Source organism: Staurois parvus, unplaced genomic scaffold (genome assembly GCF_062004578.1).
Source record: "Staurois parvus isolate SC_StPar_1 unplaced genomic scaffold, SC_StPar_1.0 ptg000454l, whole genome shotgun sequence".
NCBI lineage: Eukaryota > Metazoa > Chordata > Amphibia > Anura > Ranidae > Staurois > Staurois parvus.
The window spans coordinates 11,822,897-11,846,727 of NW_028318250.1; positions in this window are offsets into that span (position 1 = coordinate 11,822,897).

Here is a 23,831-nt window from a genome sequence, read left to right on the forward strand (position 1 = left end):
GTCTCCACCTTCAGGAGTGTTGGGCAGGAGGTGCAAGATAGGCAATATTCCAGTCTTCATCGGGTATGTGATAGGGCACTTGATAGGGGTATATGAAGCAGGGTGCTGTGACGCTTGCAGCATCCTGTGCCCCAACCCCCCCCCCCCCCCCCCCACTGCCAGGATTGCATAGAAAAACACAAAGACTCTAAAAAAAGGAAATGTGTAAGGAAAACTGGTTTTATTTAAAAATGTCATTAGAATGTTGATGAGGAAGGAGGGGGGGGGAGGAACAGGGTAGGCAAAATATAAGCAGATTAAACTTTGTCTTTAAAATGAATCTGTAATTTGTCAATACCAGGCAAAATAACAGCTTTGCCTTACTATACATGGCATATGGTATCTGAACTTTCATTATACTTACTGCACCACTTTTCTGTTCTGCTGACAGCCCATCCAGGAAATACCAGTACCTTAGTGAATGGTATAGCATGTTATATTGCCTAGTATGTGCAATTGTGTATGTGTAGGTCTACTATATTTTGTAGAGTGTCTGAAAACCTGAGGTTTCCTAAATCTGATGTAGAGTATGAGTGCAATTTGATGAGGAGCTAAAAATCCAGTAGTTGAGTAATAATACATATGAGTAACTGAAGATCTGGCCAGGGAGACCCCTGTTTCTGTAGCAATATCAATACTGTAAACAGTGATTGCTGACATGGTTTGGTAGATTCGAAGAAAGAGTCAGCAATCAAAGATTTATGTATTACAATTTCCTGTTACACTACAGCATCATCTATTCAGATTTAGATGAAAGCAGTCCAGTATAATTTTTTATACAAACAATTGCACCATGGTCTGTATTGTCAGTTAAGAAAAGTTCAGCCCCATAAGGAATATAACCCCCCTCCCTCTTCCCTCCACCTTCACCACCATATTTCCATAAGCTGTATAAATGCTGCAGAATTGTTGTTTAGTGCTATGTTTTACACCTTTTATGAATGGATTTTCATCTTATTAATTACGCAATCTGGGAGGGCACATTTAACAAACTTAACAGCCCCCCCCCTTACACACACACAGGATATTGCAAGTTAATACGCAACTGTTTTCACATGTATGTATAAGACATCCTAATTTTTTTATTTGGTACAAATTTATACATAATTTATTCGGCAATTCAAATATAATCTAATGCTTCAAAGTACCTTTCCACAAACAAGGCACAAATGGTTCTTCTAGGGAATGACAAACTTCATATGTCTGTAGTCATGCATTAGACAGGTATTTGAGGATAGTCTACACCAGGTAAAATCCAATATGTCGATCAGCACTACTATACAAAATCTAATTTCACCTGAAGAAGAATAGAATCAATCTGCTGCAGAGCATATAGTGCAGGCTTCAGAGAACAGTAAAGCTTGCCATACACAAAATGTGAATTTTAGTCAGTTCCCACATGAATAGAGATGTAGAATTCCCAGACATTTTGAAGCCATGGGAAAAAATGTTTTTTTCTCAGTTTTTTTGGAAAAATGGAAATTTTGCAAACATTGAAGAAAAATTCAGTGTGAAGTAGTTTTACAAATTTAAAATGATTTATTACAATGGGAAGGTGAAATACAGTGTATATAAAAGTGTGCTTGAAATTAATAAACTAAACTTGCTTTTTAAAATTGTATTTTCTATTACAAATGGAATAACAGGGACTGTATATGGTAAGCATTTTTCAACTATACAAGAGAACAAGTAACCCCTACCCCTTTCCCTCATAATAATTTATAAGCTTCCTGCCGACATGTATTTTCAATTTGACTATGCTGATCTAGAAGCATATATTGCTCCATGAAGAGCTTGATCAATTTTCTCCTGATTTGCAGGTGTCATTTCTCTATAAATTAGGAGACTGTTTAATTTTTGTGAGGCAGTGGTTTGTAACACTTTGTGTAGTGCGGTTAGTACCTCCTGCCAAGTTCCTCTATTTTTAAGGAAACTTGAATAATTACCTTCAGATGAGATAAGGATCCAAATTACAGTATATATATATTGAACATATACAGTACATATGAGGAATACAGTGTCTGTCCTTCCTGCATCCTGCTCTTCATAGAGTCTGTCACTCCTTATATAGCCCTTCTTAGATTACAATAAGGTCCCTTTGCCTCATCCATAGTGGTGTCCGGAGTGTCTTCCTTACCCCAATCATCATCAAAAGGGAAGGGGGGATACTCATAGAGGGGAGGAGGTGATGCCTCCCCTGGGGGGCTTCTCTGCATACTTACCCCTTTAGGTGATCCTATACTGGAACTTCCTGATGTACTACTTTCAGTTTGTTGTGGAATCAGCACCCGAGAAGAGGTAAACTCTTTCAGTGGTGCTAATGCCTTTGGTGATTTGACATATGAGGATACATTTCCATCATATGACAGAGGTGGAGGTCTCACACTGCTGGACACCCCATCTTCTGCCAAGGGCCTACTAAGATCTCTTATGAGTGTCTTTGCCAAAAAGTGAGTGCTCATAATCATTTCCTCTGACATTTCACCTTCTTCCTCTGACTCCCTGGGTAATACTGCCATGAGGATTTTGGAAGTTTTCAAGTAGGCCTCATTGGCCCATCTTGCCCAAACTGCTAATTAATTTGGTTCAGTCATTTTACTCTTAAAATTGTGGTGCAAAGCGGTCCAGACTCTGACATCAAAAGTCCTCTGTATGGGCACAGGGTAATCAGTGACCTATGCTAGTCTGTGCCATTTCTTAAGTTATTTAAGAACCCACTTACCATACTATGGTAACTAGTACCGAGTTTTTTTTTCTGATTGTAATACAAGTAATATGCTGCACACAGCATACCTAATATGTTTACATTTTTGTGGGCCAGATTTCCTAAACTGCATCACCATTTAGCTTTGGAAGAATAGAATAAATGTAAAATTTTTGGTTTTCAGAATACAGGGGAAGTAGTATGCTAGCATAAATACACAGCATAAATAGTACATCTACATAGTCTAATAGTTCAAAATGTAAGTAGTATGGTAACCTCTTCGTAGTCATAATCACAAGAAATTTTTGGGAGGCCTCATTTGATAAAACACTTTCCTCATGCAGCTTTTGTGGGCAAAAATATAAAGTTTTTAATTTTTACAGTATTCCAACAATCTCTTATAGGCCGCATTTTGAAAATACAATAGAAGAAGAAAAGCGCCTCTAAGTGCAGTATAAAGGACATTTATTCAGGAACAATATAAAAACACTCACATGGTAAAAATGTAAAAGAAGCTTGTCGGTATAGTGGAGTGTCAAATGGTGTCCAAGTCCTCGCTGGGTTTGCTGTGGTCCACGCTAGAGGAGACTGTAGATGGAGGAAGCCGGCCGGCGTGTGTTTGTCTCGGAAGATGGGCATTGGAATGCACCCTGGAGCGCAACCTCGGTGTCAGCGTGATGACATAGGAGGGAGCAGCATTCAATGCAACACGTTTGAAGCATGTGCGAGGCCAGTATGTCCTTTATACTGCACTTAGAGGCGCTTTTCTCCTTCTTTTGTGTCTTCACCTAGAGCCTGCCACAGCCTCAAGAGCTTGCCCTACTGCTATATGGACTCACATATAATGGACATTATCATGTAGTTTTATTTTGTTCCTTGGCCCTAGGATTTGGGGAATTTGTTTGCGCTGATTTTTTGTTCTTCGTTTTTCGTATTTTGAAAATAGCAGACATGCAGTTTTGTCACCAAATAATATTTCATTAACTCTATAGCCAGCATTTAATAATTTTTGGTAGGATACATTTGGAACAGGTGGGACAAAAGTCAGCTTTTAATGAAAAAAAAAAATCAACTTTAGAGTGAATTTCACAGGAAAAAAATTTTAATTGACAGTATTTTGAACAAACATAAGCATTTTTTAATCAAAACCTCCACAACAGAGTGTGTTACTTCACAAACAAAAAAAATCAGCTAAAGAAATTACAGACTTCATGCACTGTATATAAACACTTTTACTAGGTCACAGTTTAAAGTTGAGAGATAAGGCAGGTTATAATGAATAAATAACAGAGTAGACTATTTCAAAGAAACAATAGCAACAAATATTCTTGATTGACAGAGCACTGGAATAGGTTGAAAAATAGAGACCAACTAAGAAGCAGATGTAGAGACAGTGTGTGGCACCTTCATAGCCCTGGAGCACCAGAATACATAGCAAACTTTCTGAGGAAAATCAGGATTGACCTGGCAAAAAGTTTTCACTAATTCTTCAGCTGAGTACTAGCTGCAGAAATATTAGGTGTAGGACCTTGACAGTGCAGGTTCACTGGGTTATACAGTAGAGACAACACACGATGGTAATGCTGGCATGTCTGCAGCCGTTGCAGGAGATGGATATGTTGTCAGACCAACAATAGTAAAAGAAGCTGGCAAGGAGGGAAGGAGATTGTAGTAGTGGCATGTCAGCAGTAATGGCAGGAGATGGTAATGCTATTTAAATAAAAATTGTATTTATGAGCATTGGATGCAACAGATTGGTGCTCATTGCTGATCCAGGAATGGTTTATCATTTTTACGTTGAATCAGTAAAGGCAAGTTTCAATATACTGTCACACATTGTGACTGGTAAATATAAAGGCAAGAAGGGAGATTAGTAATACTAGTAGTGTAACTCATCATACAGTATGATTAATAGTCAGCAGTAGGAACAGGAAAACACAGTGAATGCAGCGATGTACAGTAATATAGTTTAATTAACTGCATTCAGGATGCTGTACTGGTGGAATACCTTTTTAGGGGCAGTCTTTTACTGTATTCTTTTTTTTTCTTTTTACTGTGTTCTTTTTAAACCTACTATACTATGAGACATTTCTCCTTCTGATTCTTGATAACCTTGACTATGGAGTAAATTGGGAGACTATTGAGAAGATATACACTGATGTGCCAAACTCTTGGGGACACAAAGTGCTTTAGATCTTATTTTAATTAAGAGGTCATGGATGGTTGATGAGTGCAATATATTGTCTTATGGTGGTGGAGCACAAAGGATCTGCATGGAGCAATTTATTTGGAACCACTAGATTATGCACAATTATAATTGATCTACAACCTGGTGTTGTTCTTAAGTTTGGACTTATTAATATATATCACTTTTAGGGTTTTACATGTTTCTATCACAGTTGGAATATTGTTAATTTATTATGTATGTTTAGTGCCATACTTTATTTTATTATATAGTCACAAGTGATTTTCCACTTCAAGGGGCAGCTAACATTTTTTGTATTATTTTTATTTTTGTTGGCACACTAAATGGTTGAGTAATGCTTTATATTTTATTGCATAGAAGATACACTGTTTGTGTAAGGCAGTATATATCACTTTTTTGCATGTAAAGAGAAGGCACTTATTTTCTCACTAAATTGTTCTCCTTTGTCCACAATAACTTATGTTTGTCATAAGTGTCAGTCTGGCTCCATTTCTCCTCTTCCACGACCCTTCGGGAATTATGTGTTCCTACTGTACCTCCCTAGACCTCGTTTACTTGGACTAGTGGACTTGCTGTCATCTGCCTAAGTAGCGGCTTCCTTGCTTCAGATATGACTTGTCATGTTCCCCCCCCCCCCCCCCGGGGATTTGTCCAGGTAACCGCCGGTGTGGCCTTGCCCCCTGTCCTTTCCCGGTTCCCGACTCTACCTCTGCCTTTTCTTACTTTCTGTGCTTGTTTCTTTTCTTTCCACTTGTCTTTCCTTCTTGCTACATTTTCTATGATGAGCTACCCAGAGACAGATATTAATGTTTCTTGTGCCTTACCTTAGGGTGCGTATCTGGGTCATATGTCGCTGTAATGCTTATGTTGTCTACTGATATTCCTCTAATGCTACTGTTGTGGTGCGCAGATTGTTTTTCTCTCTTTGGAATGTCTTCATGCTTAAGACCAGTGCTCTGGTTCCATATGTCTGTACTCACTGGTTTTCCCCTTTTTTTTATATACATATGTCTTCTTATAAAAATTAATAAAGACAAATTTGCCTTTAAATTGTTCTCCTTCTCCATGTTTCTGTAGTCCAGCACCAGGATACAATTGTAACAGGCACGCTGACACTTGGAGCATGTGAGTGCATTTTCCATCCAAATAAAGAGATTCAATGTACTATGCCATTTGCTTCCCTTGTTCCTTTTTTTCTGTTTTTAAGTTGTCCACACTTCCTTGATATTAACATATGCTGTGGCTGCTTTTGAATAGATGCATAACCACTTGCCGCCAGCCCACAGTACATTTACTGTGGGGCAGGCGGGCAGCATGGGTAGGCTGGACCACATACATGTATGTCATCCAGCCAGCCTGCTCCTGTTTAAGAGAGTGCTGCAGGCCCACTGTGACCTGCAATCATTTTATCCACAGGACAAAGCAGATAACAGCTCCTGGTACCAGACATCTTTGAGTGGCCTATGGATCATGTGATTGCTATGCATCAAAATTGATATAAATTTCATTTGCGTACCGTATTGCATAACCGTGCAATTGCAAGTTAAAGCAGTGCTGAATAGCAAGAATAGCGAGAAATGCCCTAGTCATAAAGGTGGTAAAACCTTTTTCAGAGCTCAAGTGGTTAAAAGGGGAAATTATACTTATTGTGAATATCAATAGTTAGAACACCCTAGTGCAATTTATTGTGTAAAGGCTTCTTTTGTGCCTCCTTAATAAGCATGTTACAATTGCCTAGACCTGAAAGTTTTACGAAGACAAAAAAAACCCCAAAAACTACAGCAAAGCATTTAATGGGTTGCTCATTCACAGGCACAATATCTGTCAGGCTTTAGCACTGAACCACCCATAACTTTAAACTGGCTCCTTCGACAAGTACTGTAGCAATTGTGCATACAGAGATGGACGTGGTCAACCATCTTGCTAAGGATCCTCCATCTTGTATCATTTCTACTCCCAAATCTGTCTCCCTCCTCCAATTTCCCCCTTCCCTCAGGAATGTGGTCTGTGTGTGTATGCTGAGTTCAAAAGGCAACAGGCCCCAGTGGGAGAGCTCCATGGTTCTAAATCCCAACCTAGCTGGTGCCTGGATGTCTGTTAGCTTCTCAATCTGGGATATTGTAAAGCCATAAAACCAGTCCTTCACTGAGCTTCAAAGACATTTCAGGTAGTCGTAAAACAGACTCACATTTAAAAATCCACTTTTCCGTATAATTGTAATTATATCTGGAGATATGGAAGACTTACATAAAAACCAGGCATATATTCAAATCGGTAACTTTAATACAAGTCGCCTGATATATTACACCCCCTAGCTGGAATCTACAGGAGAGCAGAAAATGATATCTCCTTAACCGCCCCAAGCAGGTATGTCATATTTCATATCTAGACGTTCAGCAGATGATTCTGCATATAAATCTACTAGTGGCTAGGCTGCTAAATGCACAGAGGGTACGTTATGGGTCATGATATAAGCTGCAAGGGATTTTGGTTCTAGCTGGGGTCTCCGCCTACAACTCCTTCCCCAAATGAGGCAATTGGTTCTCTGCTTCAAGGAGACACCCTGCTGAGTTCCTAGAAAAAGGCTGTTATGCTTGGAGCAGTAAGCTAAGCTAAGCTGAGTTGAGCTAAGTTGAAGAATTCTCCCTTTTTACATTGGAACCAACATTGGGAGATAAAGGCCCTTTTGCTCAGGAAACATGATCTGCTAAACCAAGGCTGACGGCAAGTACTTTATCTCTCTAAACTTCTTTCTGTTATCTCTTTGCTGTGTTATTGCTCTCTGTATATTTATATATTGGCTACATCTTTTTCTGTAAATATATTTATTGCACCCTTTTGACCTTTTAGTAATAAGTCTTACTTTCTGAAAGTGTTGAACTGTTTCTAAAGCTCTTTAATGCAAACTAAGAATCCCTGCCTCTTAAGAGCGCTACTGTGTGTGTTTTAAACTTCTGTATATCTCTGCCTGCGGTGACAGTGGTATACAGACGCTTAGGCAAACATCATAGTGTCACGATCGCGGCGTCAGACCCCAGATCTTCTCACCAAACTTGTGACCAAAGGACTAGCCGATCTAAAACGATGTCATGTGCGTAACAATGCCACACCCAGCTGCACCCTGCACAACGATTTTCCAGCTAATTGGACCACAATCGATGTACTGGCAGCCTGAGCGATTGTTACTGGGTCAGGTTAATTATGCAATTAACCCTTCACACTGCCACCACTTTCTTTTTGTACAGAGAAAGAGGAAACTCGGCGATATCAGCTAAAATACTATAATGGTTGAGATAATCGTCTGCATAATACGGTCACCGCAGGCCAATTATGCAGAGGGTTAAACAAACACAGTAGCGTTCTCTTTAGAGGCAGGAATTCGTAAATTGCAATAAAGCGCTATAGAAACAGTTCAACACTTTCAGAAGGGAAGATGTACAGTGGGACAAAAAAGTATTTAGTCAGCCACCAATTGTGCAAGTTCTCCCACTTAAAAAGATGAGAGAGGCCTGTAATTGGCATCATAGGTAGACCTCAACTATGAGAGACAAAATTAGAAAAAAAATCCAGACAATCACATTGGCTGATTTGGAAAGAATTTATTTGAAAATTATGGTGGAAAATAAGTATTTGGTCACCTACAAACAAGCAAGATTTCTGGCTCTCACAGACCTGTACCTTCTTTAAGATGCTCCTCTGTCCTGCACTCATTACCTGTATCAATGGCACCTGTTTGAACTTGTTATCAGTATAAAAGACACCTGTCCACAACCTCAGTCACATTCCAAACTCCACTATGGTGAAGACCAAAGAGCTGTCGAAGGACACCAGAAACAAAAATGTAGACCTGCACCAAGCTGGGAAGACTGAATCTGTATTAGGCAAGCAGCTTGGTGTGAACAAATCAACTGTGGGAGCAATAATTAGAAAATGGAAGACATACAAGACCACTGATAATCTCCCTCGATCTGGGGCTCCAAGCAAGATCTCACCCCGTGGGGTCAAAATGATCACAAGAACGGTGAGCAAAAATCCCAGGACCACACGGGGGGACCTAGTGAATGACCTGCAGAGAGCTGGGACCAACGTAACAAAGGCTACCATCAGTAACACACTACACCGCCAGGAACTCAGATCCTGCAGTGCCAGACGTGTCCCCCTGCTTAAGCCAGTACATATCCGGGCCCGTCTGAAGTTTTCTAGAGAGCATTTGGATGATCCAGAAGAGGATTGGGAGAATGTCATATGGTCAGATGAAACCAAAATAGAACTGTTTGGTAGAAACACAACTCGTCGTGTTTGGAGGAGACAGAATGCTGAGTTGCATCCAAAGAACACCATACCTACTGTGAAGCATGGGGGTGGCAACATCATGCTTTAGGGCTGTTTCTCCGCAAAGGGACCAGGACGACTGATCCATGTACAGGACAGAATGAATGGGGCCATGTATCGTGAGATTTTGAGTGCAAACCTCCTTTCATCAGCAAGGACATTGAAGATGAAACGTGGCTGGGTCTTCCAACATGACAATGATCCCAAACATACCGCCCGGGCAATAAAGGAGTGGCTTCGTAAGAAGCATTTCAAGGTCCTGGAGTGGCCTAGCCAGTCTCCAGATCTCAACCCCATAGAAAACCTTTGGAGGGAGTTGAAAGTCCGTGTTGCCCAGCGACAGCCCCAAAACATCACTGCTCTAGAGGAGATATGCATGGAGGAATAGGCCAACATACCAGCAACAGTGTGTGCCAACCTTGAGAAGACTTACAGGAAATGTTTGACCTCTGTCATTGTCAACAAAGGATATATAACAAAGTATTGAGATGAACTTTTTATATTGACCAAATACTTATTTTCCACCATAATTTTCAAATAAATTCTTTCCAAATCAGCCAATGTGATTGTCTGGATTTTTTTTCTAATTTTGTCTCTCATAGTTGAGGTCTACCTATGATGCCAATTATAGGCCTCTCTCATCTTTTTAAGTGGGAGAACTTGCACAATCGGTGGCTGACTAAATACTCTTTTGCCCCACTGTATTACTAAAAGGTCAAACGGTGCAATAAAAATATTTACAGAAAAAGATGTAACTAAGATATATATATAAATATACAGAAACTAACAGCACAGCAAAGAGATATCAGAGAGAGGTGAAAAGGTTAAGGTATTCGCCAAAGTCCTGGGTTAGCAGATCCAAGTTTCAGAGCGAAAGGGCCCAAGTTTCCCCAGGTTGTACTTATGTTAAAAATGGGAGACATCTTCTACTTTTTTCTCTTAGGCCTGACAGACCAATTTGTAGTTCCCCAGCAGGGGGTGTCTCTGAAGTCAAGGACCAATACCTCATTTAGGGCGTGGAGGTCTGGGTGTGGACCTAAATTAGAGCCAAAATCTTGTTTAGTTCATATTTTGGCTCATAACTTTTCCTATGCACAAGTGACACTCCACCCACGGGTAGATTATTACTCAGACACGTCTGAGGATTGATTAGATATGAATTATGAAATTCTACACTGAATGGTTCTCGAGATCTATTTTTCTGCTTTTCTATGAATTCGGGACAAGGCGAGTGACCTATCAAACTGCTCCTCTTAGCCAATCTGACGATATGTCTGGTTTTTATGTAAGTCTCTCATATTCCAAGATATAAGACATAGGGGAAATATGGATTTTGAAAAGTGTTTATCTGATTCGTGCTTCCTTGGAATACCTTGAACTCCTGGGAAGGCTCTGTTATCTTTTTACAAGGTGTTAAATGGCACAGGTTGCTCAGACAGCTAGGCACCTTGCTCAGAGAGGTGTTTTATAGCTCTGGGCTCCCTGTCGTGCTCTAGCCTGCCAGCCTTCCAACACACATATGTTCCCATGGATTAACAGAAAGGAAAGGGGGAAAAATGAGGGATAACATGGAGATTCTTAACAAAATGGAGGACTGCGTCAGTCTTTGGTGTGTACGTTTGCGACACATAGTGTTATTGCTGATATTGCCGAATTTCCTCTTTCTCTGTACAACAAGGAGGTGGTGGCAGTGTGAAGGGTTAATTAACCTGACCCAGTAACAATCTCTCCCAGGCTGCAGGTACACAGATTGTGGTCCATTAGCTGGAAAATCGTTGTGCAGGGTGCAGCTGGGCGTGGCATTAATACGCATGTGACCGAGCGGTTTTAGATTGGCTAGTTCTTTGGTCACGAGTTTGGTGAGAAGAGCTGGGGTCTGACGCTGCGATCGTCACAAGTACCCACAACAGCATGTGTAAGAGATTGATGAAATCACTCAATGTGCAGGCTGACACCCATGTGTTTGCTTTAACCCTTGAAGTGGAGTTCCACTCATAAGCGGAAGCTCCACTTATTTGCCCCCCTCCACTACCATATTTGGCATCTTTTGAGAGGGAGGGGGGATTGGATACCTGTTTTTGACAAGTACCCGCTCCCACTTTCAGCTCAGTTTGCGTCGGCATAGTGAGTCATAATTTCATCCCCCTCCTTCCTCCCTCAGTCGCCTGGGAACTTTCACAGGTCCCAGAAGACTGCCAGACCAATCAGGAGGCACAGTGTGACTTGAGCATGCGCAGTGGGCACCCGGCTGTGAAACTGCAAGCTGTCACAGCCTGGTGCCCACGGTTGAGATGCCGTCGCCGGGGAGAGAAGAGGCAGAGAAAGGACGGCGCGGGTGGGCACATCGCTGAATCCTGGGACAGGTAAATGTGTGTTTATTAAAAGTCAGCAGCTACAGTTTTTCTTGCTGCTGACTTTTAATAAACACAAAACTGACTGGAACTCCGCTTTAAGAGGCAACACAGGATGAGAATTTTAAAGTGATACTAAACTTATTCTCCAAACATAATCCAAACACATCCACTACTTAATGGCTCTGTAATCTATTTTATATGAGATTCTTTCTCAATGTGTTTGTCTTCACACTTGTAACATCCTCAAAGAGCTCCCAAACCTCTACTTTTCCTCATTTCCATTTGTTTGGAGCAAGGAGTGCATATTTGCGGGTATGTACACTGCTCTATGCACACTACAAATCCCATAGTTCCTAGTCCATTAGTCCCTAGTCCATCTTGGGAGTGTGAAAAACAGGGTGGCTATTGTACATTCCAACATGCAGTAGAAACATAGAGAATGAATGTAACAACCCTCTAACAGGAAGTTGGATCACAAAAGCAAAAAATAAAATGTGGAGATTTGGAGGAGGCTCAGAGCAATTGAAGATACTTCTTTGATAATACACACACAGAAATAGAATTTTCTTTTGAAACCAGAGCTTAGTGTCACTTTAAGTTTGACTGTATTTTAACAGGTATCTTTGGTTGGCTTAAAGTGGTAATAAAGCAAATTTTGTTCCCCTAAAATAAAAAAGTAGGTATACTTACCTGTTCTGTGCACAGAAGGGTCTCTTACTTCTTGGGTCCACTGCTGGCACCTTCTGCTCATCCTCTTCTGAGAGTGCCCCGTAGCAAGCTGACTACTATGGGATCACTTGTGTAGTCATGCTCCCGAGCCAGGCTGTGTGTGCCCATAGACACACATAGGGTGGCGCTGCATAACCCCACCTTCAGTCCCTCCTCACAGGATTTGACAGACAGCCTCTGTGTTCTGTACGAAGAGAAAGAGGGGTGAGCACCACTGCAGACGAGCACAGCACTGGATCAAGAAAGAAGTCAGGTAAGCGATTAGGGAGGTGCGGGGTGGGGGGTGGCGATACAACTACTGGGACATGTTTTACCTTAGTGCAGGCAATGCATTAAGGTAAAAAATGTCTCGATTTTAGAACCACTTTAAGCTGGACAATAATGATTGCCTTAAGCACAAGCGCCTTTTGTTGCTCTTCTTACAAGAAGGAACAGTAGAAACTGTGTTTACTCTTTTGTGTCTTGTCTGATGACTTTATTACATTCTATTTGTTAATTCTAGCAGCAGGCTTGAGTTCATTTGGGGTGCAAATTAAAATCACAGCAATCACTTTATGGCCAGCTCTAAACATCCTATCGCTTCTTCTGAGACCTGAGCAGGAACAGATGGGCACCTTATTAAAACTTGTAAAAGAAAAGCTAAACCAATTTAAAAGTACGTTATGATTTGCATTAGCTTAAACTCATCGGCATACTACTCTCAGAGATGTCATCATTCTATTGAAACATTTGGCAGGTGCCTGGGCCATCTGGGCCTAGTAAAACCTGTGCCCGCTGGTTCCCCTGGCGAATATTCACAGAATTATGGTTTGATCGCTATCAATAACTTTTTATGAAAAAGGATGAATAACTGATGACTTTTTTGTAAGCTAGAGAGGTTTTCTCTGTGTTTAATAAGGATCAAGGTAACCATCACATAGATAGTTGGCTTAATAATAAAATCTGTAATGAAAATCATATGAAGTATTCCATGATGATAAAATGCGTAGCTGAATATGAATGAATTCAGATGCTAGCACATATGATGTATTAATAGGGATGAGTATTGGGTTCAGGTCAACCATGACTTCGACCAAAACCCAAACCATTCACCATTTAAGAAAATGATAAACTGATATGTCCATGCACGCTCATAGCAAAGAATGTATTCCCTGGCCTCTGAATACAGGTCAGGTGGCTTAGAAGGGCCAGGCATCGGGTTTGCTTATGTGTCAACCAGTAAAAGTAAGGATTCCCAGCTCCTTCCCCAGAAAAGTCAGGGTTTCCAGCAGGCTTTGTTCAGTGTGAGGAGGCATTGAGCAGTTAAGGAAAGATCACAGATACTTTGCAAGAAATGCAAAGTGCTAGTGCTGGTACTAATCAATGAAAATGTCTTTCAATATTTTCATTGAGTTCAAGACACTACTGTATTTCAGAATGGTATAGCAGATTATGGAGGGATTTTAAGGTGTACCTAGGAGCATTTAGATTCAGCTGGTCTTTGCTGAAAATCTCCATAGCTAAAATGAGCCACAGAAACACTAACAATGTGTTATACATGTTGTTGCAGATCAGATATACATTTTAGAGTGTTTTTAGGGAGAGCTAGATGCTGGTGTGGATTGTTTAACTATTTTTACATTGAGTCACAGAGACATTCCTGAGAACATCTCTTTCTACACTGGGTCACAGAAACACTTGGGGGAATTCATAAAGGGTGTCATAGACACCTTCTATAATTCCATTCTGGTGCAGCACCAAAAGCGTTGATGCTTGCATTTGATTCAAGTACCTGTCACAGACGGGACATTCTTTCTTTAGTGCACCCCTACCGTCACGTCTTCCCTTCCCAGCAACTGTACTCATCACACATACAGGCGCATGGCCAAGGAGTTTTGTGCTAAGGGAGGGCTGAGTCTCATGGGGAACTGAAAGACTAGTTCCTCATCAGTTCTGCTTTACTTTCAATTGATGACACACGACAGTGGAAGGATCCATAGCTGCTATTAAGTCAAATAGCAGCTTAAAAATCTGTCCTCTGCTGCACGCTGCCAATGAACAATGAAGCAGACTAGATGGATAACTTGTCTCTCTCTATTAGGATCCTCACACCCAGTGACAAGTAATACCCCAAATATGGGCATTACCATATTTGGGTAATGACATTACCACTATGCCATTTTTCTTTACATTTAATTATCAGCTAGGGCAGGGGTCTCCAAACTATGGCTCTCCAGGTGTTGAGGAACTGCAAGTCCCATGAGGCCTTGCAAGACTCTTACAACCACAGGCAAGTTTCCCAGAGACAGAGGCATGATGGGACTTGTAGTACTTCAACAGCTGGAGAGCCATAGTTTGGAGACCCCTGAGCTAGGGTATCTCCTAGCCAGGGCTAAATAGGGTCAGGGATCTGTCACGTACATGACTGCTTCCTAGTGCAGGCACGGCCTACACTGAGTACTGGCGTACCTCTGTACACCAGCTCAGAGTTTGTTTTAATTTCCGCCAGTTTCAAGAATTTGTTGCTGTCATAACAAAAGTTTCTTAAAGTGGCAGTAGTAAGAACTAACAGAATTTTCCAAGTGTATTGGTAATGTTACTGACGCTGGTACAAATGATTAGTTTGAATTCCCTTGATGGAGATTTTACACCTCATCAAAGCAGATTAAGGAGACATTACAGATTGTTTTCCCAGGGAGATATATCTTATTGTGTGTGTCAGCAACAACTTTGCCCTCTGCCCTTGCTCCTACTTTAATTTTGTGGGGGGGGGGATTTGTTTTTGTTAATTTTACATTTTCTGATCACTCAGGGAGGATATATTCAAAATGAGCACCCCAAGGGTCTTCTCATTTTTGGTGAGGTAGAGTTTCTATACTTTTCCTCCTTTACCCCATTTCCTGACCCATTTGTATATGGTTGTAGGAAGCCCTAAAGATTTGCCACCTGATTCTAAATGACAGCAGAATCGTGGCTCAAGATGGTTCCCAACAAGAAGTGCCCAGCTGGATTCCAGACCCACTCTAGTGATATCATTATGTCACCAGGAGGAAAGAGAGAGGGTTCTGGGAGGGGAAAAAGAGGAAGACTAGGTCTGAACATCCTCTGTTTATTTGGGCTGAGCAGTGGTGATAGCAGATGAAGTATTAACTGCAATCCGCACCCTCCTCCTAGTTGTATTGTGAGTACATTTTAGGGGCTTTCATGGGCAATCCTCAGACTGGTTTCCATCGAGGGAACCCTAGATCTAGTGCTCTTACTTGGGTATTTATGTAATCTTTGTCTTTGTCTCCCCCTCGCAAACATTTCCCAATCTAGAGTCATGTTTGAACAAAACAAAATGTTCATGTTGTTATGAATCGTTTTTCATGGCCTACAATGTGTGCACAAGGAATTGTTCATATGAAGAGGTGCGTATGTAGCTGACGGTTACCACAAGCATTGTATATATATTGATATATATATATCATTATATATACAGCATTTCCCTGATTATTTGAATTATCTGTATATGCATCCTTAAAATGGTGTGCTTTGATCTAAGGTGATCTAAGAAACATGTTGAATGGATAAAACATCTCTAATTAGACTAGACACATATACTCTGTGATTTTTTTAGAAACTGGGTTTATCCCTGAGATAATAAGAAACTTGTAATATTTTAGAATAAAAAAATGTATAAACTATTATAAATCCTGGTGTTTTTAATTGCTGCATGATGAAGAATGCCTTGCTACATATATACCATTTTGTTCCTAGTACAAATTTTTAAATATTGGGCACGTAAACACTGCAATATTTTAGGGTTTTTTGTGAAGTAATTGCTCTAATGTTGTTCTAAAGATTAAAACCTAGCTGGTGGAGGTCCTGTTAAAAAATGGGGCCTAGTACAACTGATTCATTACTACCACTTGACCTCCAGAAGATTTACCTCCTTTCATGACCAGGCCATTTTCAGGGCACTGTGTTACTTTAACTGACAATTGTGCAGTCATGCAAAGCTGTACATAAATTAAATGTATGCAATTTTTCCCATAATTAGATCTTTCTTTCGGTGGTATTTGATCACCACTGGGTTTTTTTATTTTTTGAGCTATAAACAAAAAATTACAGATAATTTTGAAAAAATTAAATTTGAATTAAATCTCTTCATACTGTAAATTTAGGCCAATACAGTATGTATTCTGCTACATATTTTTGGTAAAAAATCCCAATAAAGCATATATTTATTGGTTTGTGCAAAAGTTATAGCGTCTACAAACTATGGTATACTGTATATACTGTCATATTCATTTATTTTTTTAATACTAGTATTGGCAGCAACCAGCGACTTATAGCAGTATTGCGATATTGCAATTGCAGACAATCTGACACTTACTGACACTTTTGACACTTTGTGGGAATCAGTGACACTAATACAGTGATCAAGGCTAAAAATAAGCACTGTCACTGTAAATAACACTGACTGGGAAGGGGTTAAACATCTAGCACAATGTGTGTCTAACCAGTGTTTTTGTGTGTACATTGTGCTGCTTTCACTAAGGGATGTGCTGGATTTTACCCAGAAGTGCAGAGCGGCCACCCTGTAGCAGTAAAGATGCTAAAGGCAGTCAGCAACTGGCTACGCAAGTAGGCACTACATTTTGGGGACTTCTCTGCAAATTAATTACACTGTAGTGATTTTAAAATGGCCAGTGGGGATCTTGTTCAAAATGGGGCCAAGTACAAATTATTCAATACTGCACACATTGGTGTGTTGTAGAATGGTATAGCAGAATAAGAAAAGATTTTAGATTTTGTTTCCAGGTACAGTCAGATCCTGCTGATGATTGCTGGAAATGTCCATATTTACATTGAGTCACAGAAGCACTAAGTGTGTTGTACAGTTCTGTTGCAGATCAGGAAGATACTATTTTAGAGTGTTTTAGATGCTTCTGGTCATTGCTGAAAACATCCATATTTACATTGAATTACAGACACCCTGGGTCTGATTTCCTAAGGCAAATAGGCTGCTCACTTTGTAACCATTCAGCAAGACAGAAAGTGATGGGAAATCCAAAATGTTAGGGGAACCTGTTCTGGTGACTAACATGGGAGATTCTCCTTACTTTGTAGAAATGTTGGCTCATTTCCTGTTGCGTCTCCAGGGCAGGAATCCTTCTTTACTTCAAACCCTTTGAAAAATTAGAAAAGTTTTTGCTATATGTAGCACATATCCCCAGAGGAGCTACTTGCTATGATGGGTTCTCTGCTCTTTGCTACATATTTGTGAAAAGCCTAGTCCCCTCTGGCAAACCTGGTTAAGTAAATGTTTGCTTCAGACACAAGTATTAGTATTCTACTCACAACTATGTTAGATTATCAAGAAAAAATCACCAGGCTACTTAGTTATAAGTAAAGCAAGTACAGGTGAAACTCGAAAAATTAGAATATCGTGCAAAAGTTAATTTATTTTAGTAATGCAACTTAAAAGGTGAAACTAATATATGAGATAGACTCATTACATGCAAAGCAAGATAGTTCAAGCCATGATTTGTCATAATTGTGATGATTATGGCTTACAGCTCATGAAAACCCCAAATCCACAATCTCAGAAAATTAGAATATTGTGAAAAGGTGCAATATTCTAGGCTCAAAGTGTCCCACTCTAATCAGCTAATTAACTACCTGCCGACCGCAGATAGCCGAATGACGGCTTCACTGCGGCCGGCCAGTTCTGGGTGGACGCCATATGACGTCCCCCCAGAACGCGCTCTCCTGCGCGCCCCAGCTGTCCTACGGACACAGCTGATCACGTGATGTGGTAAAAGGACAATCACAGCGGCCTTTTACCACCTGATCAGCGGTGTCCAATGACACGCTAATCAGAGGGAAATGAAAGTTCCGGTTCTCGGCTGCACTTTCCTCACGCTGTTCACGGCTTGAACTATCTTGCTTTGCATTTAATGAGTCTATCTCATATATTAGTTTCACCTTTTAAGTTGCATTACTGAAATAAATGAACTTTTGCACAATATTCTAATTTTTCGAGTTTCACCTGTATATTGTCTCCGGCAAAAGTAAATAGCAATGAACAAATATCAAATAGCACAATATCGGACCTCTGAAAAGTATAAGCATGCATATGTACTCAGTACTTGGTTTGGGCCCCTTTTGCAGCAATTACTGCCTCAATTCGGCGTGGCATGGAAGCTATCAGCCTGTGGCACTGCTGAGGTGTTATGGAAGACCAGGATGCTTCAATAGCAGCCTTCAGCTCTTCTGCATTGTTCGGTCTCAGGTCTCTCATATTTCAATATATCAATGAGCAGTTATAGAAAACTGCTCACATTGAGCTGAAATAATTATTAGGTTATAGCATAATAGTTTAGTCTAAATCACCATGTTACTAAAGATAACCTAGCAGTAAACAGCATCAGTAATGAACAAAATCAACAGTAATGAAAAACCCCACAATAGTTCCCCTGCAGTCATTAGTCAATCATAGAGTGCACTCTGTGTATATATATATATATATATCCCAGGAGAGGGGCTGCTGATTGGTGGGGCCCAGTATTAAAGGTGGTGCACATCTGTATCGCCCCCTTTAAAACTCTGTATGTAGTGATTCAAAGCTACTAGATGGATGGTCAGTCCCTTTCTTACTCACTTTGCTAGCAGTGGTAAAATCAAAAATAGAAAGTGTCTGCTCACCAGTCCTAGACACACAGAAAACTCAGAATTGGACAATTGGCTGTCAGCAATCCATCTGTCTCTGCACTCAGGGTGACTGTGGTCTTCAGCACTCCAAGTCTCGGCACTCCAGACATCAGGCTACAGACAGTGATTACACACAAACAGCAACTGAGATGTGCACTGTGCAGTTCCCTCCAGCAAGAGGAAGTAGTCTCCTCTCTTGTCTATATCTGAGACTTATAGTCAACATTTACTTTTATGCAAGATCCTCTTCCCAGACTACATTTCCCACAGTTCAGTGCGACCTGCAACAAGTCCTGCATGCTCACTATCTCCCTCTGCTGGATGGATGCTGAATGGCATTGAAAGCCCGAATAAGAGTCTTGTATAGGCACACAAAGCAGCTGAAGCACAGTGCCTTTATAGTTGCTCTCTCTCTCTTTAGCCAAGCACCTGTCTACACATATATACACTTCAATGTTGCTGTGCTATATCCTATTAGAAATGGAAACTCATTTTTCAATATTTTCATATAGACTGTGGGCCTTAGCAGAAATGAACCAATCTAAATAAAACAAGTGTCCTTCTGTGTACAAAAATGTATTGACAGTTAGCTTATGTTTTCTCATTTTCATACATGGTGTACTTGCGCTAAGCCCCATTATCTACTAGATTTTGTTTTGGGCTTAACAATGGAGAAAATAATGAATGGATATCATAGTCAGTGTTACACTACTATTCCTTAAAGGATAGGTTCACCTTTGGGAACATTTTACATGCTCCATCCATTTTAGGGTGGAAAATGTAGCATGTTCCCAATGTTGCAGCCACTGCTCGCTGCCCCCCCTCCATGACAGAAGTATGGGGAGAAGTTCCCCATACTAGCTTGCAGAATTAAAATCAGCACAGCTGATTCTTCCTGTCAAGCAGATATACTGATAGGTCTGCAGGAGATCTGCATGGCACCAAGGATCTGCTGATCCCTGGTGCAATGCTTTACAAGCTCCTGCAGCCAAAAATAATAAATGCACATATTTTTCCTGCAAAAAAATTTGCATTTATTATTTTGGGGCAAAAGGTGAACTTATCCTTTAAGGTGAGATAGGTATTTCTTAAAGCAGCTATGAAAGTTAATTTACCAAAAGAGTTAAGAATCTTCACAAAATAAATTGTATGAATATTCCCTTCAATTATTCAATCAAATGAAAAGCAATTTCCTTTTAATTTATTTTATCTGTACATGATTGGATAACTGAGGGGAATATTCACACAATTGTGTGAAGAATCTCAATTTGTTTTATACTGGTCTTATGCTGTTGTACCTGAGGCTTTATGCCCTAATTATTAAAGGTAAAGAAAAACATTTCCATGAGATTTTTTTACTGTTCCATAATGTATTACATTTTCTGTTTATGCTAATTTGATTGCTAAGGCTTAAAAAAAACCCATTATGTGCAAAATAATTAAAATTCACTTTTTACATTCAAACAGTGTGGAATGAAGTGCCACAAGTAGCATTTATTTTATCCACAGAATAATGGCTGTCTTTAAGGGCAGGCTCACACTTTAGAGTAAAGCTTCTTTTTCTGTGTAAGAAAAATACAGCTCCGCACAAAAGCACACAGAAAACTGTTTTTTCTGTGTGCCCCATAAGTTCTTCCTTGCAACCGTCAGCCATGGGGTAGGGCAGTGTGAAAAAATGCAACACAGGGTCTCTGTGTGACCCTGCATTTTTATGCCTGGCAGCTGAGCTGCCATGCATAGAAGTGAATGGAATGTCACTCTGTGACATTCCATGAAAGTTTTGAAGGAAAAAAAAGGAAAACCGTACCTTGCATTGCAAAAATACACAGTATCTCCCCCAGCTGCAATCACTACCTGCAGAGAAAGCTGAACTTTTTCTCTGTGGGTAGTGTGAACCTGCCCTAAAACAGAGTTGCTCATCAAGCTCGATGGCAAAGCAAGATAACAACCTTGATGCTGATTCTGCTAATTCTTCTTTAAAAGTCTAAAGTTTTTAGAAGTGTTTATTTTAGAAAAGTTGCTTTCAGTGCTTTCAGGATAAGTTGACCTATGGAACGTTAAAAGTTTCAACCATAAATATGTTCCAGCACTTGCTTCCACTGCCCCTGATCCCACCCTCCCTTTGACAATGGGAGGGGGATCTCCTCCCCACACACGCTGTCACAATTTAAAATCTTGCTGTGTGGGGCTCACAGAGTTCCATGAATGAATTAACTACATCTACCGTTGACTTCTCTGGCAGAATGCTTGTAAATCTCAATGGCTGCAAGGGCATGGGTAACAACTCTTATAATCCATTGATTCTTCCAGCCCAGCCATTCAGCAACTGCCTGCCCATATAAAGAATGAGCAGACAGCTTACTGAGTGTCTGCAGGGTCCAGGCATTGTGCTCTTGATCTGCTGATTGCGGGTGCAATGCCTTACAATCTGCAATATAAAAACAAAAATAAATGCACAATTTTTTTCCTACAAAAATATATGCAGTTATTATTTTTTAAAAAGGTGAACTTAGCTTTTAATAATGTACTTTTGGTTTAATAAGGCCATGAGAAAGTAACTGTAAAACAGCCATCAAGGGTTTATGATCTTGCATAATTATTGTGATTAATCATATTTTACTAAAGAGCACTCTCAACATTTGTAAGGAATGAAAAAAGGGATTGTCTCAGCAGGATCAAAAGAGAGAGATCTTCAGCAGCTTCTCTCCCTATCTGACTTGATTTGGACTTTTACTAAATCAGAGCATGTGTTCAGAGACCTAGAAGAGGGTAACCTGGGACTGGTTAGAGACCAGCATCATACAAGCTAATCTGTTGTCTGCTGAGAACTTTGTGCTTTCTGCAAGGGTCCCAACTGTGCCATTGCCAATGTTTTTTTCCCAAAAATCATTGGCCAGTGGGATAAAACTAGGACTGTTTGAGCAAGTTAGGACTGTCTTTACAGTTGCTAGTTAAATGCAGTTCAGTTCTGTCAATTATTGTTACTCAGAATACTGCAGGTGTTTAACCATGTCTCTCAGAGTAATGTTATTGTCTTATTGATTGTTTGTATAGGTACATTTGCCAATCCTTTCTTCTTTTAGGCTATGTTTGGTCTAATAAATACTTTTAAATACCTTAATCTGTGTTGGTAAGTGCTGGGTGACTGGGGTGTGTTATCTTCAGGTGTGCAGAGAAATCACAAAATACTTCACCAGCCCTGCTGGGGGTAGCACATAATGACCATATGGCCTTTGAATTTAGGTCAGATAGCTCAGACTGGTCAATAATGAGGATCTTGGATAAGCCAGTCTCCTCACTATAAAATGTTCAGGTCACAGCAGCCATATTTACAATATGTTTTAGCTGTGATAGAGAAAGGATAAGTAGTGCTGCTGATAAAATGTATAATATGAAAATAGTGTAGGGCTTGTAGATTCTGGCAGGTCAGTTAAAGAAGAGAAATGGTGGATAAGGGAGGGAGGGGATTTTACCTTTTTTTCACCTTTTTTCATCCTTTTTTGGCATCTTAATGCTGCTGATTTCCTGCAGCCTCTTTAAAGCCTGTCCCTTTTCACATGCACTGCAGTAATAACAGGAAGATAATAAGTAGAGATGAGCGAAGTATTCAAAAATTCGATTCGACTGATTCGGCGAATTCGTGGAAAAATTTCGATTTGAGTCGAATATATTCGCTGCGAATTTAACTTATAAAAGGGTGTTTCTAGGCTTCAGAGAGCCTTTATATTAGTGCAGAACACTGTACCTTTAATTTAAATGCCCTTGGAGTCTGCTGGGGAAGAGAAATAATACTGACAGTCAGTATGATATGCAGCTGAGTGCCGTCGATCTTAGAATCACCACACACTTCACACATTTGGGCAGTCACGGGCCCCAAACCAGAGTGTGGAGCCACAGTGTGGCGGTGGAGGCAGCAGCAATGGGAGGCCATACAGCACCCTATGACAAAAATGGAAACCACCAGCAGTGTGAGGAGACCTGAAAGTGGCACATGGCAGAGTGTGGCGATGGAGACAGCAGCAATGGGAGGCCGTACAGGGACCCATGACACACTCTGGACCTGGCAGCAGCATGAGGAGGCGGTACAGGGGCCCATGACAGATTACGGGCCTGGCAGCAGCATGAGGAGTTGGTACGGGGGCCCATGGCAGATTACGGCCTGGCAGCAGCAATGGGAGGCCGTACAGGGACCCATGACACACTCTGGACCTGGCAGCAGCATGAGGAGACGGTACAGGGGCGCATGACAGATTACAAGCCTGGCAGCAGCAACTTGGACAGGAGGACGTTCAGCTTCTGCACCGTCGGGTGCGTGCTCGCAAACTGTTGTCTCTTGGAAACGGATTCCAAGAAAGACTGCTGACGGAATCCGTGAAGAGGAGTAGCAGGAGAAGGAGCATCTGAACGAGCGGAATATGCCAACAAGTGACAACAGGGGCCCATGACAGATTACGGGCCTGGCAGCAGCATGAGGAGTCGGTACGGGGGCCCATGGCAGATTAGGGGCCTGGCAGCAGCTATGGGAGGCCCGTAATCTGCCAGCACCCTATGACAAAAAATGGAACCCACCAGCAGTGTGAGGAGACCTGAAAGTGGCACATGGCAGAGTGTGGCGATGGAGACAGCACCAATGGGAGGCCGTACAGGGACCCATGAGACACTCTGGACCTGGCAGCAGCATGAGGAGGTGGTATAAGGGCCCATGGCAGATTAGGGGCCTGGCAGCAGCTATGGGAGGCCCGTAATCTGCCAGCACCCTATGACAAAAAATGGAACCCACCAGCAGTGT